This window comes from Aquarana catesbeiana, linkage group LG01 (genome assembly GCF_042186555.1).
Source record: "Aquarana catesbeiana isolate 2022-GZ linkage group LG01, ASM4218655v1, whole genome shotgun sequence".
Taxonomy (NCBI): Eukaryota; Metazoa; Chordata; class Amphibia; order Anura; family Ranidae; genus Aquarana; species Aquarana catesbeiana.
Genome location: NC_133324.1, coordinates 779,086,454 through 779,105,492, shown reverse-complemented (window position 1 = coordinate 779,105,492; position 19,039 = coordinate 779,086,454). Strand labels below are relative to the sequence as shown.

The 19,039-nt window shown below is 41.6% G+C and overlaps 1 protein-coding gene across 1 annotated transcript in view; it reads left to right on the top strand.

Annotated features, from left to right (window-relative positions):
• Positions 1–19,039, top strand: part of GLRA3 (glycine receptor alpha 3) — a 503,536-nt gene that overhangs the window by 273,285 nt on the left and 211,212 nt on the right. The gene's annotated exons all lie outside the window — the stretch shown is intronic.

Sequence of the window (19,039 nt, the reverse complement as noted above, 5' to 3'; positions counted from 1 at the left end):
CCTCTTCCGGGAGCTGTGACGTGCCTGGCGGGCCTCCTCCCACCCTCGGCCCCTTTCATGCCTGGGGGGGTGGTGGCTCTGCCACCACACGTCAACGTCACACATCCCATGCTGGACGCCTAGCGCATTATACAATGTGATAATGAACTTGTAACACTCCATGTTTTACACTATTATGCTATTAATGCTATGTATTGTATATTTTACATGGTTTATACTTGACTGTATTTCATGACAATCATTAAAACCCTCCAAATAATTTCACCATTTGTACCTCATTGTCATCATATGCTTCACTCAAAGTCCCACCTGTCCTCTCCCCTTCCTTTGATTACCTCAATACTAAACAATAGTTTTTGATGGAGAATTATTTGGATTGTGCTATGTGATACTTCGGAAAAACGTTATTTTATATACTGTACATCTACATATTAATCATCATTATTCTTACTTATTTACTTGTATCTCTCTATGGCTATGCAGATTTTTCACTCAGATGTGTTTGTTTACTTTTTTTTTAGTATTGTCATTATATGTTGTTTTAGAAATTATTTTTGTACCCTTAGAGAATGTTTTGACATTTGCCACTGTCCTCCTGAGGAAGCAGTACTATTAGTGAACTATGCTGAATGAGTCATACAGTTGGATATATATATATATATATATATATATATATATATATATATATATATATATATATATATTTATGTATTATTTTTATATATTTTTTCTTTTTCTATGATAATAAAATAAACATTGAGTCCAATAGTCCAAGAGTCCAATAGTCTGCTATAATTCTCTCTATATCCAATTGAGTAGGGATGTGGTACCTCACTTTAGTCTTTTTATCTATCCATCCGTTTTATCTATACTATGGGTCAGAAAGTGTGCATAGGTGGTAACTGTTTGAAGTGCATGCCTCAAGGTGTAATTTGTAGTCAAATGTCCAGGGTAGAGATGTTTAAATGGCATTATATATGAAAGACTGATAGGGAGAAAGATTCCCTCCCCCCATTCAGGGATGGTTGTTCCAGTTATACCCTTTTTCTTGCCTCTTGAGAATCAGTTGCCCTCTTTTTCCAAAATGCCACCTCACTGTCAGCAAAAGATTGTATATTTTCCTTGAGGTCTAGGAAAACTGCTGATTCATTACCTGTAGAGGTTTCCTTTTACTTGGTCATTGCTAATTTGTTCAGAAGTTGTTTTGTCTCACCAATGTACAGGTCTTTTCAGTCCTCACTACACTTCATGGCATGTATTAGGTTACTTTCCTGTGCTTGGGTACTGGGCCTTTTGAATGTACAAGAACATGTCTCAATGTATTGCTGGTCTTGAAAGTCACAGGGATGTGATATTTGTTAAAGATCCTTCAGAGTTTTTCTGATACAGCTACAGCTACATACAGAATTTCTGTATTTCTCTGTGTGTTCTGATTTTCACCTTTGTTTGATAGCCCATTGTTTTTCCTTGACTTTGTGGATGCATTATTGAAAGTTCAGTCTGGTGAGCTACAAGTGTTCAAATTATTCCTGCGATGTCTTTCTTTGTTGTTAGACAGGTAGGCTCAATGTAGGCTTTGTTGTTATTCTCTAGGCTCAATGTTAAGAATCCCAATCACCTCCAAATTGTGTTCCAGTGGGTGTGGTGGAGTCAACAAGCACATATTGCTATTTTAAAATAGGTTTCCTGTAGACCTCAATGTTCAGCAAGTCTCCGCGTGTAACACATAGTCCTAAAAGTTCAATTCATTATTCTGTATGTACTTGATGTGCTTGTATTTCCAGTGTTCTAATCTTGACCCACAAATCATCCACATACCTGAGCCAATGACTTGGTGTCAATCCCCTGAAAGAGTTTATGGCTCTGTTCTCCACCAACTTCATGTACAGGTTAGCTACAATGGGAGATATTGGTGATCTCTTTGCATAGCCATCTTCCTGTAAAGAATGTTAACCTTAGGATTAACTCAGTGTACATTCTGAACATACATTCAAACTGAACGCTGAACATTTAGGGCATTAAGCATATATGAAACTGAAACTGTCAATGGTTGCTAAGGAATCAGTGGGTACTTGCACCTGCTGCGTCCCTACCAACCACTGATGTCCCCTGTGGATTCACTTACTTGGCTGGGAATCCCCGGCCATGTAAGTAAATGGGTGAAAATTGCAGGGATTGCATCACTGCCATGGCCATATTTTGGCAGTGATGTCACCACTATATCCTCCCTGTCCCTTATATAGTTGATGACAGTTTGTGTTGTGTTGCTTCATCAGTTTTTTTTTTTTTCAGAAAGTTGTAAGGCGGTGGGCATCATGACTAAAGATGGATTTAAAATGAGCGAATTTAATATATTTATTTTTAGGTGACATTTTTTTTATTGAGAAGGAGTATTGTTGCTGTAACACTTTCTGTACATCACAGAAATGTTCCCCTTCACAGGCAGGATTAGGTTGTTTTTTTAAAGGAATTGGGCATTTTTAATGTTTCACTTTAAGCATTTAAAGTGACTTGCCAGCTTTAGGCATGTGAAGTACCTTGCTTATTAGCCCAGAAACTGGCATTTTTTAAATTGATAGATTCAGCACACATTGATTTCAATAGGGTTTGAATTCAGCATCCAAACTTCTGTGAAGTTTGCCAAACCCTGCTCAAACCAAATCCAGGATGCTTTGGCTCATCCCTAATTCTTGTACTTGAACTAGAGGTTGTGGAGACAAAGGTTCAGTAGGGAACATACTTGGTCTTGCTTTAGTTCTGCTTGACTGTCAAAAGTTATATTTTGTATCAGATGTTTCCTTAATCACTTCAGCCGCGGAAGGATTTTCCCCCTTCCTGACCAGGCCATTTTTAGGGCTACGGCACTGCGTCGCTTTAATTGACAATTGTGTGGTCGTGCAATGCTGTGCCCAAACAACTGACGTCCTTTTTTCCCCTCACTTTTTATTTTTTGCGCTATAAACAAAAGAAAGAGCAACAATTTTGAAAAAACACATGATTTTTTACTTTCTGCTATAATAAATATCCCCAAATTAAAAAAAAATGTCTTCTTCAGTTTAGGCAGATACCTTATTTATTGGCGTATAACACGCACTTTTTTCCCCTTAAAATCAGGGGAAAGTCGCAGGTGCGTGTTATACGCCGATCCCCGCCGATCCTGAGCTGTCCAAATTTCAAAATCGCGGACCGCGATTTGAAAATGGCGCCGCCGGAGCCGAAGTACACAGAGCCGGTCCTCGGCTCTTTCCGGCGGCTCTCGTTTACTTTCGGCTCCACTCGTAGTCCCGAGCGGAGCTATCCGAACCTACTCGGATAGCTCCGCTCGGGACTACGAGTGGAGCCGAAAGTAAATGAGAGCCGCCGGAAAGAGCCGAGGACCGGCTCTGTGTACTTCGGCGCCGGCGGCGCCATTTTCAAATCGCGGACCGCGATTTTGAAGCCCTGGAAGCAGGGACAGGGGATCCCAGGCTGCACTGGGGCAAGGCTGCATTGGGGCAAGGCTGCACTGGGGAAGGCTGCACTGACAAGGCTGCACTGGGGAAGGCTGCACTGACAAGGCTGCACTGGGGAAGGCTGCACTGACAAGGCTGCACTGACAAGGCTGCACTGGGGAAGGCTGCACTGACAAGGCTGCACTGACAAGGCTGCACTGACAAGGCTGCACTGACATGGCTGCACTGAAGGGCATTTAAATGTAAGTTTTTTTCCCTTCAACTTCCCTCCTAAAAGTTTTTTTTCCTTAAAATTCCCTCCTAAATTGGGGTGCGTGTTATACGCCGGTGGGTGTTATACGCCGATAAATACGGTATATATTTGTCTACATATTTTTGGTAAAAGAAATTGCAATAAGCGTATATTGACTGGTTTGCACAAAAGTTATAGCGTCTACAAAATAGGGGATAGATTAATGGCATTTTTATTATTATTATTATTTTTTACTAGTAATGGCAGTGATCTGCGATTTTTATCGGGACTGGGACAGATCAGACCCTTATGATACTTTTTTGGGACCATTGACATTTATACAGCGATTAGAGCTAAAAATAGCCACTGCTTACTGTATAAATGTCACTGGCAGGGAAGGGGTTAACATTAGGGGGCGATCAAGGGGTTAAATGTGTTCCCTCAGTGTGTTATAACTGTAGGGGGATGGGACTGCCTGGGGGAGGAGACCATCGGTATTCCTATATACTAGGAACACACAATCTGTCTCCTCTCTCCTGCCAGAATGTGCATTTTTGTGTTTAGAGACACAGATCCTTGTTCTGGCTCTGTCAGGAGTGATCGCGGGTGCCCGGTGGACATTGCAACCGCCAGGCATGAACATCAGCTCCTCAGTACCACGGCGGGCACACGTGCGCCCCCTATACTCCTTAAAGTGGCTGCCGTACAGCTACGGCGATTCATGCAGAGGAGCCATTCTGCCGCCGTCAAACGATGGTAGGGGTCGGCAAGTGGTTGAAGTCACAACAGCCCCATAGGTTATTATTCAATTGAAACGGGATGTCATATCATAGATCACTGTTATCTCTTCTGGTTCTAACTTCCATCCATACATTGTTGATAAGTTCTGAATATGGTCCCTGGTGAAAGACAATCTTTCCAGGGTTGCAAACTATTTAACAGCTTCCCAGCCACCATCTCGGTGCACCTCCCAAGGAATTGGCTAAGGCCTGAACAATATTCAGACTGGATATTTGAATTCTCACCCTAAGCTCTAGAAACTTCTTCTGGAGGCAAGGGGAAGCAATCAAACTCCCAGCCTGTGAAACCCTGAACAGACCAGGCCAAACAATCTCTGCTCTCCTGATTACAGAAGGAAACAAAAACTAAATTTACCTAGCATCCTATTCTAGGAGGGTGATACATAGGAATGGTATGTAGAGACCATGATTCACAGATGAAGGAATGTGCTGGTATTCAGTGGCACAACTCTGTGTGCCTTTGATGACATCTGTAGGTCTAAGTCATTGCTTCTTAAAGTTAAAACGTAAACTTTCTTATCTTAATACACTCCCTGCATTAAGGCAAAAAATATTTTATAGGTTGCTGTGTTCCCACACCTCCCTAAATACTTACCTAAGTCCTCAATCGATCCAGTGCTGTGCATGGCTGCAGTCTTCTTTACTCTCTCTTACTCTTCATACAGGAATTTGAGCAGCAGCAGAAGTCATTGGCTCCTGCTTCTGTCAATCAAATGCTTTGAGGAGGAAGTAGTGGGCAGGGCCAAGCCCTGTTGCATGTTTGTATGGAGTGCAGCTCCATAGACACACACAGCTTGGGAGTGAGCAAGCATGTGTGCCCCCATAACAAAAGACTTGCTATAGGGGCACACAGAGAGTAAGTGGAGCCAAGATCGCCAGCAGGGGGACCCCAGAAGTGGAGGATTGGGACATTCTGTGCAATATCACTATACAGAGCAGGTGAGTATAACATGTTTATTATTTTAATATAAAGAAATAGCTTTAGTAACACTTTAACTAAATCCCTACCAGGCCATACATGCTAGAAAGTTACTTAGAACCCCAAACATTAAATGTATATACTGTACTGTATATATTTTAACAGAGGTTCTAGAGAAAAAATTGGTGGGTTTTGCAATGTCACACAGTATTTGCTCAGCAGTTTTTTAAACTCAAATCTTTTGGAATAAATACAATTTAGTGAGTTTTAGTGCAAGCGAACACAATATAATATTAATTTTTTTGTAAAAAATTTAAAAATGACGTTACACCGAGTAAATAGATACTTAACCTCACGCTTTAAAACTGCGTAGACAACGCTTTAAAAGACTTTATTTTACACGTTCATGGCAGGGGCGGATCCAGGGGGGGCAACGTGGCAATTGCCCCCCCCCCGAGAATGCAGGTGAGAGAGCGGGTGGCTTCCCGGGCGGCTCTGTGGATGGCTCCACGGGTGAGAAAGTGGGTGGCTTCCCGGGTGGCTCCGCGGGTTAGAGAAAGGGTGGCTTCCCGGCTGGCTCTGCAGGTTAGAGAGCGGGCGGCTTCCTGGGTGGCTCTGCGGGTTAGAGAGTGGGTGGCTTCCCGGGCGGCTCTGCGGGTTAGAGAGCGGGCGGCTTCCCGGGCGACTCTGAGGGATAGAGAGCGGGCGACTTCCCGGGCAGCTCTGCGGGTTAGAGAGCGGGCGGCTCCACAGGCTGTCAGGCAGATCGGTAGGTGAGAGAGTAGGCAAACAACTGGGTGGCTCGTGGGTGAGCAGACGGCTGGCCAATGAGGGAGCCATGGGTGGGGGAGCAGAGATGACATCTCTCACTGCCCGGTGCCCCCCCTGAATCCCTGCAGTACAGTTCTGCCCTCACTGTGCAGGCAGCTGCGGGAAGCAGAGAGATGACATCATCTCTCTTCTGCCTGACTGATAATCTGCTGCCTGACTCTGGGACACAGGAAAGTGACACAGCAAGTGACAATCCACAACATGTGTTAGGCGACTTGGCAAGTGACAATCCATGACGTAGCAAGTGACAATCCATAACCGCTGGCAGGTGACGTGGCAAGTGATGATCTGCAGCTGGTGACAGGTGACTTGGCAAGTGACAATCCTCAACGTGTGGCAGGTGATGTGGCAAGTGACAATCCATGACGTGGCAAGTGACAATCCACAACGTGTGGCAGGTGACGTGGCAAGTGACAATCCACAACGTGTGGCAGGTGACTTGGCAAGTCACAATCTGCATCTGGTGACAGGCGACATGGCAAGTGGCAATCCACATCTGGTGACAGGTGACGTGGCAAGTGACAATCCGCATCTGGTGACAGGCAACATGGCAAGTGACAATCTGCATCTGGTGACAGGCGACGTAGCAAGTGGCAATCCACATCTGCTGACAGGTGACGTGGCAAGTGACAATCTGCATCTGGTGGCAGGCGACGTGGCAAGTGACAATCCTCAACGTGTGGCAGGTGATGTGGCAAGTGACAATCTGCATCTGGTGGCAGGCGACGGTGGCAAGTGACACGCTCAGGGCTCCCACTGATTCTGCATTATGGTGAGTTGAACTATTTTATTTTTTATAACAATGTAATAATAAAAATAATGCGCTTCAATCATCCTGACACCATAACAACCATGGTGCCGGGATGATTGAAGCGCCAACACCAGCCGTTTCCCCAACAAATTTCCCCCAAAAAACATATTTTTGTTTTTTGCCCCTCCAGAGACTAGGCTCTGGATCCGTCCCTGTTTCACGGCAATACCTCATCAATACCTCACGTGTGGTGTGAACACTGTTTACATATGCATTCGCCTTTGGGCACAAGCAGGGATTAAAACGTTTAATAAGCCCCTCTTAAAGCCTTCTCACACTGCAGAAAGCAATGTCCTGTATGTGTTTACCCTGGGTGTCCATTTTTTATTGCAAAGTTTGTTTTTTCTGTATATTATAATGTCCTAGTCGTCTAAACACTTAACTTATATGTTATGTTAATTTACATATGCATGGTATAGTTTAACATCATGTTTTTGTTAGGTTGACAGATAAACAATCAAACAAACATGTTCATCTGCTTATGCAGGGCTATCATGCTCATCCCAGGATGTGTCCAAATATAAGTGTGCACATAGGGACAACTCATGTCAGAGATAGATGGTATCATTATGTATTAGTGACATTGTGAAGCAATTATGTAGGCATACACTGCATGATGTGCAAGCCAGTATCTGCTGTATATTAAACAGCTCTTGGGTTTTATATTTATCAAGGCAGCACACTGTTTATACATTATGTAGCATAGACTATATTAGGATACATTACAATTAAACAGCATATAACAGCACACTAAGCATTAATTATTTTAAGACAATGAAGAGTTACAGCCTGTAATTACTCTGACAAAATGCTAATTTATGATTATATGATAACAGTTACTCTGAATTGTCACCAGGATCAATTACTGTCATCTCAACAATTCTTAAAGACTTCTGATGTTCTTTGAATGTTTTTTGAGTGACTTATTTGAATAATACACAAATATGTCTGAATATTGAAATTATACCTAGTCTGTGACCAAACACTTAGCATAATCACCTGGGATTATTAATAGAGAAACTACTGAAACAAATGTGGGTGTCTCTATTATATATTGTATATGCTCTTGCCATGAAGGTGATATTGCAGCTGGGCACACCACCTGCTAATAAAGGTAATGCTGAGAATGTTTGGGGAGTTTCTTCTCCTGAAGAGAGATCACACTTTTGCACTTGTAAATAATATTGTGAATATTGATTCATACTGCCACACAAGTTCTTGAAAGTGTGGACAAATAATAGTAGCTGTTATTATTCTGTCCATGATAAATGAAGCCCAAAAGGCTTATTCAGTGTTCTGTGCTTCTGTGTTCACACTTGAAATAATATACACTATATTGTCAAAAGTATTGGGACACCTGCCTTTATCTGTACTTAATGGCATCCCAGTCTTAGTCCGTAGGGTTTAATATTGAGTTGTCCCACCCTTTGCATCTATAACAGCTTCAGCTCTTCTGGGAAGGCTGTCCACAAGGTTTAGGAGTGTATCTATGGGAATGTTTGACCATTCTTTCAGAAGCACATTTGTGAGGTCAGGCACTGATGTATGTTGGACGAGCCATACCATATATCTTTCTAGGACTATAACTAATTTTATCCACACTCTCTTGCTTAATGACTCTATTCATTGCAAGACTCTGTGGTTACCATTTCACAATCTCTGCCAACCACTGTTTCCTATCAGGGCAGAGACTATCAGCCTTCACATGGCCTGTTTATTCTGTGTACTTTGCCTATTCCCATGATTTTTCTTTTTCCGTTTCCACAGTCTTTACATCCTATTCTTTTTGACCTTCACAATATCTGTCTATTACTCTCATGATGCTGTTGTTGCCGGGACCAATCTGGTCTTTTCCCGGGGTTGCGATGTGCCCAGTCCGTGACCCGCCGCCCGCCCCACCTATGATGGGGGCGGGCCCTGGCCTCGACGCATCGGCGTCATTACTCCCATGTCCTGCCTCTGACGCCTCCGGCTGCCTTAGGCGGAGTTTACTGGTGATTCAGCAACCAGGACCTTGGCGCTGCGGGGTTGAGGGGTGGCCGCTTGACGCTCCTGGCTGCCCGCCCCCCGCCGCGTCATCATGTCCACCAATGACGTTGGCGGGAGCACGCCCCCGGCCCTCGGCTATATTACGGCTGTCACTGACCGGGCACCTCGAGCACTCACCATGCCTTTTCGGGGCACGTCACCTGGCCCGGCTATCTCACCACAGGTAACTTCCTTGCACACCTTTACACTTCTCCACTGACACTTGCAGTGGCTTCCTGGTTTTTGCACATCCACTCCTCGGTTCACACACCTTTTCCTTCGTGATGGGCTATTTCAACCATTCCTCCTTATGCACACTCCTGGCCTCACCTCTTGTCTCCTTTTCTACCTTCACTCTCTACCTTTCACTCCACTTACTCACTATCTCATCTCATCTTTTCATTCCCAGTGTCTGTCCCACCTGGGCCTCGTCACCTGTCCCCGCTTGGTGGCCCCTGCAGGTGCTCTGGCCACTCTGTCGGTTGGGGCCGATGGTCTCTTTGGAGCGTGCTCTCTGCCTCAACCCCGGGTGAGATTCAGTGTACCCGGACCAACATTGCACCATAATGCATGGGGTACCATTCACCCATGCATCCTTTGTGAGTATATTTAAATAAATGTGCACTTGTATGCGCCCATTTTTTTCCCCACACTTCTACTGATACGTAGTTATTTTTTCAACGCAGCTACACTGCATCAGACTCCTGACGATTGGTTTCAAGCCAAGAAACGCGTAGAGTTAACATCTATTGATGCATACTTTTATCTACTGTACCATGTGCTACACCACTTTACCATGTTCTGTACATATATAACCATTATTTGAACCATATTTGAACCATGTCTGTAAACCTATGCATGTCAACATGCTCCATTGTAGCCCAAATGTATTCCTTTTATCATGTATTTGGTTCTATAATCTTTCTGTAATAAACTATGCATCATTTTCTTGCAATAGATCTTGTGGGTATCATCACTTGACACAGGATTAACTTTAGACATCCTACCATATTAGTCTTTTAATGCGGACACATTCACCAACATGCCTCACACAAAATCCTGCCCCCATTCTCCAATTGTTTTTGTATCTTATGGGATGGAGGCATGTCGGTGCTTGCACACAATACAAGTGGACAGGTCACAACCCCAATTTTGATATATAATTACCAGGGTGGCAGACACCTGTTCCCTGTGACCTGATAATCCACCTATCTAGCTCAAACCTTCCAACCCCATCCACTCCCCTATGCCATACCTACCTATTCCCCATCCTATCCATTCCCCACACTGTTGTTTTCATCCCTCATTCCTCTTTTGCTTTGTTGCCTCCCTTTTTCCTTTGGTATCTTCCTTGTTATAGAGACCTATGGTCCGCCTCTCGCTTACTGACTTACTTCAGTGCAAGAGTTACATTAACATAGCTATTTGATACCGTTAGCAACTCCTATCTGTTTCCTTTGCTTTTGTCATTTTCCTTTTTAGCTAAAATAATACTGATTCAATTCAGGGCTAAAATTTGTGTCGTTATTGTTCTCCCTTTAGTCAGGCAAACACTGATTTAATTCAGGGCTAAAGTTGTCCCCTTTTTGATTTTTGCTTTTTGTCTTTTGCTTTTTGTCCTTTGTCTCTCTCTTTCCTTTTTTTATTGGGTTTATTTGTTTTCTCTTTAGTCAGACAATACAAACTGATTTAATTCAGGGCTAAAGCTGTTCTTTGTTTTTGTTTATATTCATCCTTTTACCTGCCTTACGTGTTTCCCACTCTCTACCTCTTCATTTCCTGGTTTCCCCTTAGTCATACCATATATCTTTCTAGGACTATAACTAATTTTATCCACACTCTCTTGCTTAATGACTCTATTCATTGCAAGACTCTGTGGTTACCATTTCACAATCTCTGCCAACCACTGTTTCCTATCAGGGCAGAGACTATCAGCCTTCACATGGCCTGTTTATTCTGTGTACTTTGCCTCTTCCCATGATTTTTCTTTTTCCGTTTCCACAGTCTTTACATCCTATTCTTTTTGACCTTCACAATATCTGTCTATTACTCTCATGATGCTGTTGTTGCCGGGACCAATCTGGTCTTTTCCCGGGGTTGCGATGTGCCCAGTCCGTGACCCGCCGCCCGCCCCACCTATGACGGGGGCGGGCCCTGGCCTCGACGCATCGGCGTCAATACTCCCATGTCCCGCCTCTGACGCCTCCGGCTGCCTTAGGTGGAGTTTACTGGTGATTCACCAACCAGGACCTTGGCGCTGCGGGGTTGAGGGGTGGCCGCTTGACGCTCCTGGCTGCCCGCCCCCCGCCGCGTCATCATGTCCGCCAATGACATTGGCAGGAGCACGCCCCCGGCCCTCGGCTATATTACGGCCGTCACTGACCGGGCACCTCGAGCGCTCACCATGCCTTTTCGGGGCACGTCACCTGGCCCGGCTATCTCACCACAGGTAACTTCCTTGCACACCTTTACACTTCTCCACTGACACTTGCAGTGACTTCCTGGTTTTTGCACATCCACTCCTCGGTTCACACACCTTTTCCTTCGTGATGGGCTATTTCAACCATTCCTCCTTATGCACACTCCTGGCCTCACCTCTTGTCTCCTTTTCTACCTTCACTCTCTACCTTTCACTCCACTCACTCACTATCTCATCTCATCTTTTCATTCCCAGTGTCTGTCCCACCTGGGCCTCGTCACCTGTCCCCGCTTGGTGGCCCCTGCAGGTGCTCCGGCCACTCTGTCGGTCGGGGCCGATGGTCTCTTTGGAGCGTGCTCTCTGCCTCAACCCCGGGTGAGATTCAGTGTACCCGGACCAACATTGCACCATAATGCATGGGGTACCTTTCACCCATGCATCCTTTGTGAGTATATTTAAATAAATGTGCACTTGTATGCGCCCATTTTTTTTCCCCACACTTCTACTGATACATAGTTATTTTTTCAACGCAGCTACACTGCATCAGACTCCTGACGATTGGTTTCAAGCCAAGAAACGCGTAGAGTTAACATCTATTGATGCATACTTTTATCTACTGTACCATGTGCTACACCACTTTACCATGTTCTGTACATATATAACCATTATTTGAACCATATTTGAACCATGTCTGTAAACCTATGCATGTCAACATGCTCCATTGTAGCCCAAATGTATTCCTTTTATCATGTATTTGGTTATATAATCTTTCTGTAATAAACTATGCATCATTTTCTTGCAATAGACCTTGTGGGTATCATCACTTGACACAGGATTAACTTTAGACATCCTACCATATTAGTCTTTTAATGCAGACACATTCACCAACATGCCTCACACAAAGTCCCGCCCCCATTCTCCAATTGTTATTGTGTAAAATGATTGTGCATAAATGTGCAAAAACAAAATCGTTAATTCCAAAAAACCAAAGTGTATAAATATTGGAATAAAAAGTATAAAAGTCAGGAAAATCAGAAAAATTCTTCACATCCAATATTGTATAAATAATGTGCATAAATGTGCAAAAGCAAAATAATTCACCCCAAAAAAGTCCAAGTGAATAAATATAGGGATAAAAAGTTCATAAACAGTGAATTATATCCGCAGGGATCAGATGGATAGAGAGATACATATACGGTGGTAATGTTGGTAATAGTCTTCTTATAAAGACTGCCGGCCTAAACAGGCTTTCTAAACTCTCACCTTAAGAGAAGGGGATTCGGGCACCAATCTGTAGCTTTAAGATGGTGTTGTGCGTGACAGCATGCTGGTATGATGATGGCTGAATTATCCTCTCAATCTGACAGCCCCCTGTTAAAAAAGAAGGGATTTTTCCACCTAGGCTGCGCCGGCCCAGTGGGGGGAGGGGGAGGAGAGAGAAAGCCTCCAATAGTGTAGTATTTTAAGTAAACTTCTTTATTTGTGTCTTAAAAGGTGGTCTCTTACATTAAAAGCAAAGTTAAAAGCATAAATACTGAAGGAGCGGCGTCCGAGGCGCCTCCTTACGTGACTTCCGGTAAAGTCTGCTCTCTGCCACGTCCTACGCTTTACGTCACCGCTCGTGACTTCAACCCCCCGTTGAAGTCACGAGCGGTGACGTAACTTTAATGGTGACTTTATCCATCTGATCCAAGCGGATATAATTCACTGTTTATGAACTTTTTATCCCTATATTTATTCACTTGGACTTTTTTGGGGTGAATTATTTTGCTTTTGCACATTTATGCACAATATTTATACAATATTGGATGTGAAGAATTTTTCTGATTTTCCTGACTTTTATACTTTTTATTCCAATATTTATGCACTTTGGTTTTTTGGAATTAACGATTTTGTTTTTGCACATTTATGCACAATCATTTTACACAATATCTAATGTGATAATTTTATATTTTTTTTAATATTGAAGAAAATCTTCAACAGCTGAAGTAAAATAATAAAGTTACTATGTTTTTGCAATAGGAAACCTCATGTATGAAAAAATCAGAAATTCTGTTTCATATGTTCACAACTCCAGGCTAGATGATGCACTGACACATCAATTAAGCTACTTGATTTAATTTACTTTAGTGTAGTCAGGCTTTTAGTCTGGTATAGAAATAAGTTCTACCTGAAATTTTTTAAATGTGCTGATTGTGATAAGCTGATAAACCTCCCTCTATTGTTGCTGAGGTGTTGTTGCTGTTCCAGAAACAGTTTACATAGCTACATAGTTAGTTGGATTGAACAGAGATATGTCCAGGAAAATCAGCAGCTTAAGTAAAATAATTAAAGTGACTACATTTTTGTAATAGGAACCCTTATGTATGAAAATAGTGGAAATTTGGGCCTGGGGAAGCAATCAAAAAGGGGGAGATTATTCAATTTGTGTACCTAAAATAACAAAATAAAGACATCAGCAATAAATAATGTGTAGAATCGCTGCACATTGTGCAGACATTGATACTTGGCCAGTAGGTTAAAGGAAGAGGTACATGTTATTGTGAAGAAAATTCAGTATATTATGCCACAGCCAAGAGCCAGAAATATTTCAAGGGCATGCTGCACACCATGTCTTTTTGTTAGGTCATAACAGGAAACAGGGAGACTTTGCATGTGTTATATATGTCTAAATTAAAGTGGAACCACACTGTATCTAAGCACCACAAACCACCACTATTTAATTAATGGTTAATATTCAAAGCAAATCCCCTATCCTTGACTGTGTGCTTTATTTTGTGGAAAAATCACTTTGAAAACCACCCAAAGCATTTCTGGTCATGGACATCTTGAGTAAGGGCAGATGATTCATATAGCATTTATTTCCTAGAATCTATCTGCCCTTATTTTAGGCATGCAGGCAGGAGGGTGTGCTTAGCTGAGAAACCCCCCCCCCCCCTTTGAGGACTCTGGGATTAATGACATCATTTGGCTAGGCCTGAAAACCAGGAAGTAACTAAAAAATGTAAAAAGAAAGTTTGAAACATGTAAATATGTTATACTTCTCTATCTATTTGCTAATGCTAATGGAGAAAGGATTAAAAATGGTCAAAGATGATTGAGAGATTCATCAGGGGAGGAAGTCATGTGATATGACGATACACGTCAGGATTTGAGCAAAAGGCAAACCAGGAAGTGACGGAAACATACAAGCTCAGCGGTCGTGGAGCACTATCTGTATTTTTTAACCAGAAGTGAGTGTATCTATATTTTTACTCTAATAAATTGGCTTGTTTTAAAATGGGATTACGCTATTGGGATTTCTCTTTCATTTTTACCCCCCAAACTGAGCCTGTTAGCGAAGAAGGACATTCTACGATGCATCTCTGGAACCATAAAAGAGGGACCCTCTGTGGATTGCTGCATTTGATTTATTTATGCTCTAACCTTACAGCAGTAAGGTGAGGGGCTTGGACACATTTTGGTGTCACTACAGGGGATTGGCCTGGCATCGACCGTTGCTTTCACAGTGGAGGGATCTACCACTCATCTTAATTGCATTTGTTTGTCACAGTATTATCTGTAATTGGCTTACATGTCATAGATACTCTGATACAGAGTTATTTTTGAACTTTTCACTCACATTTGGACTTTTTACTTATGCTTATTATAGTTACTCATTTAAAGATTGCACGGCAGTTTAGTTCATTGTTTATGTGATTATTTTTAAGTTATCAACACCTATTATTGTTGAACATTGTTTCATTTTGCAATTTAGCACCCAGCAAGATTGCACTTATACGCATTGTGTGTTCTAACTTTGCACCAGCACTTTATTTTAGTAATAGTAATTTTAGTAATTTTAGTAGGTTCATAGTGCAACATTACCATTTTACTTATTTTTTTCACTTTCTGTTCAGCTTACTGGGTGTTTTCTGCAGTGTACCCTTAATTTTTATCTGATAGCGCGGGAGTAATACATTTACTAGACAGACTCTATCACTCAATAAAAAAATATATATTTGTATTTCTTCTGTGCCAAAGGAGAAAATGGTTTGCAAATTAGCTACCAAAATATAAAGTATTTTTATAGGTCAAAATTCTGAGATAGGGAATGAGAAAAAGTGGTTTCAATTTAAAAAAATCACTGTAAGGCCATCCTTAGTGTGCATCCAAAACGTTTCCAGACTGTGCAAGAGAACTCAAATAGGGTCAAAAATTTGATACGAACATAATAATATATCCTGCATAAAAGCCCAAACATTTTCAAAGTAAGGAGAGTGATGTTCATAGTTAAAAACATTGTGCCATATTGAAATGCAAGCATTAATGGTGAACTCAGTAGTTACCCAGGCAGGATAAAATGTGCAAGAGACATGGGGATTGCCCTGTGGCCACTGCATGCAGGGTTCTCAGTGGAACGAACATATATAACTTGATAATAAATTAAAAGTCCGCGCTCAGGAAAACAGAAGGGCTGCAGCCTCCCCCTAATTAATTCCCACTGGGAGCTAATTGACATATATGAAAAGAAGTTGGGGAAATTGGCGCTGCCCCATTAGCAGTGTTTAATAATATTAATAAGGTTTGTAAACACACTAAAAGTGATCATGCAATTTCTATGCAAAAAACACATATAAAGTTATGTACCATATACATGCATGAAAGTGAATTGAACCTGCGATTTGTCCATTGGTTAAGCAAAACCTTACGTATGTGTAAAAGTAAGAATGATAAAAGAAGTAAAAAATAAAAATAAAAATAAACCCACTAGAGATGTACATGCAAAATCCTCTGTAGTGTATAGATGTGATGGTAAATCCTGTGTAATACGAAAAGTGAAATAAATTTACAGTAAACACACTAATTGCAGAAACCTAAAGTTTTGTGACAGTGTAACACCCCCTTTGGGGCTAACAACAGCAATAGTGAAAAACAATAATTGTTAATTATAACATATCAGCAACATGTGTATTAACTCCCATGTGCATTGTTAAATGGACAGTAAATTCCTGAGACTCCGTGTTGTTGTATATTAAGCCCCAATGGGACTCATGCGATGTATAAACTAACTCTATACAGACAAATGTATGTACAGTTAAGCGATTACTGATAAAACTCTTGTAAACTGCATATAAGAATAAAGTCTCTGTGAAAAGCAACCGGACAGAACGAAAGTCTCTATGGAGAAACCGGAGTTCTATAGAACCCAGAGTCCAGCCACTATGCAGTTATAGATGCCAAAGGTAAGAAACGGTGACTTCTGTGCTCATACAGACTGGTGACTCCAAGTGCTCCCCCCCGTGTTCCCCCACTCACCAGAATCAATCACCCCCACAGGAGTATTGGGCAAAGAGTGGGTGTCTTGGGATGGATGTCTCTGTAGAAGTCCCGATTGTGCTCCGCTGCTCCATGGGATCACTCCAGTAATTTGAATCAGAGTTTCCCCCTGGCGTTCCAGGGCTGGGCTCCTCCACAACTCCCCACCACCGGTCTGCTTCCAGGAAGTAGTGCTAGGTGTGGTGGTGAGGAGGAATTGGTGAATACACCTGTCTTGGAGAGCTGTGAGTTTGCTGGGGGCTGCTAAAAATTATCAACAAGGACTGTTAAAACCTTGGGATAAAGACCCATCCATGAACTGATAAAGAAGACCGGTGGTGGGGAGTTGTGGAGGAGCCCAGCCCTGGAATGCCAGGGGGAAACTATGATTAGAATTACTGGAGTGATCCCACGGAGCAGCGGAGCACAAGCGGGACATCTACAGAGACATCCATCCCAAGACACCCACTCTTTGCCCAATACCCCTGTGGGGGTGATTGATTCTGGTGAGTGGGGGAACACGGGGGGGAGCACTTGGAGTCACCAGTCTGTATGAGCACAGAAGTCACCGTTTCTTACCTTTGGCATCTATAACTGCATAGTGGCCGGACTCTGGGTTCTATAGAACTCTGGTTTCTCCATAGAGACTTTCGTTCTGCCCGGTTGCTTTTCACAGAGACTTTATTCTTATATGCAGTTTACAAGAGTTTTATCAGTAATCGCTTAACCGTACATACATTTGCCTGTATAGAGTTAGTTTATACATCGCATGAGTCCCATTGGGGCTTAATATATGACAACACGGAGTCTCATGAATTTACTGTCCATTTAACAATGCACATGGGAGTTAATACACAGGTTGCTGATATGTTATAATTAACAATTATTGTTTTTCACTATTGTTGTTGTTAGCCCCAAAGGGGGTGTTACACTATCACAAAACTTTAGCTTTCTGCAATTAGTGTGTTTACTGTAAATTTATTTCACTTTTCATATTACATGGGATTTGCCATCACATCTATACACTACAGAGGATTTGCACGTACATCTCTAGTGGGTTTATTTTTATTTTTATTTTTTACTTCTTTTATCATTCTTACTTTTACACATATGTAAGGTTTTGCTTAACCAGTGGACAAATCGCAGGTTGAATTCGCTTTCATGCACGTATATGGTCATAACTTTATATGTGTTTTTTGCATAGAAATTGCATGATCACTTTTAGTGTGTTTACAAACTTTATTAATATTATTAAACACTGCTAATAGGGCAGCGCCAATTTCCCCAACTTCTTTTCATATATATAACTTGATGGTCCCTGAACTGTGTACTACTTCACTGTCGCAGGTCTACCAAGAGACCAACCATTGTATTGTCAAATTGTAAATTGTATATGCCTATGTTAGCTGTCTGAGTAGTATCTTTTTTTAATATTTTTGAAGGACCAGCAACTGTACCTTTAACTTGTAACTTTTTATAAATATTTCAATAAAAAGTTTATGGAAAAAAATGTCCTTTGAAATAACCGATTATAAATTGGGTAGTTGCATTAATTACATTTAAAATTATATTTAAAGTGGATATTTTCTTAAATACATCCTGCTTTTATGATAAAAATTGTGCCCACAGCATCTTGTGAAAGAAGAATTGCATATTAATCTCCATGACAGGCAGCTAGTCAAATCCACATTTTTTGCCACAGTTTCTGCAACCTCTGCTATCTGACACTTCCAGGTGTGTCCGATGACACATCCCCTTTGGCCACTGTAGTATCTTCATCCAGTGGCTGCGTCATTGCAGGACAAACAATAGTTTGATACTTTTTCAGAGACTCTTTCAGAAAAATGACAACATGTGTGCTTAGTTTTAATTGTATATATTTTTTACTAATCTACAGATTCTAGCAATGTATGTCCAGAAGACATTTCATTTATACATATACTGTACAGAATACTGAACACATAAAATGCATTTTATTTTAAAAGTACATATTTAAGTAATAGCTGTGTAAGAGTAAGCAAGTAAAAAACATGCATGGATGCACAGAGGCTTTTTCATTAATATAGTGGAATTTTGAGTCATTAAAGTATTATGGCTATCGTCCAACAGCCAGCAAAAATCTAATTTGGTCATCAATCTCTTCATAAATATGTCCAGTGAGATGAATATTGATTACTGGAATAAGTCACAAGTATAATTTAGTTGAAAAAACTGTCCTTTTTTATCTTTTTTATCTTTTATTACAGTCT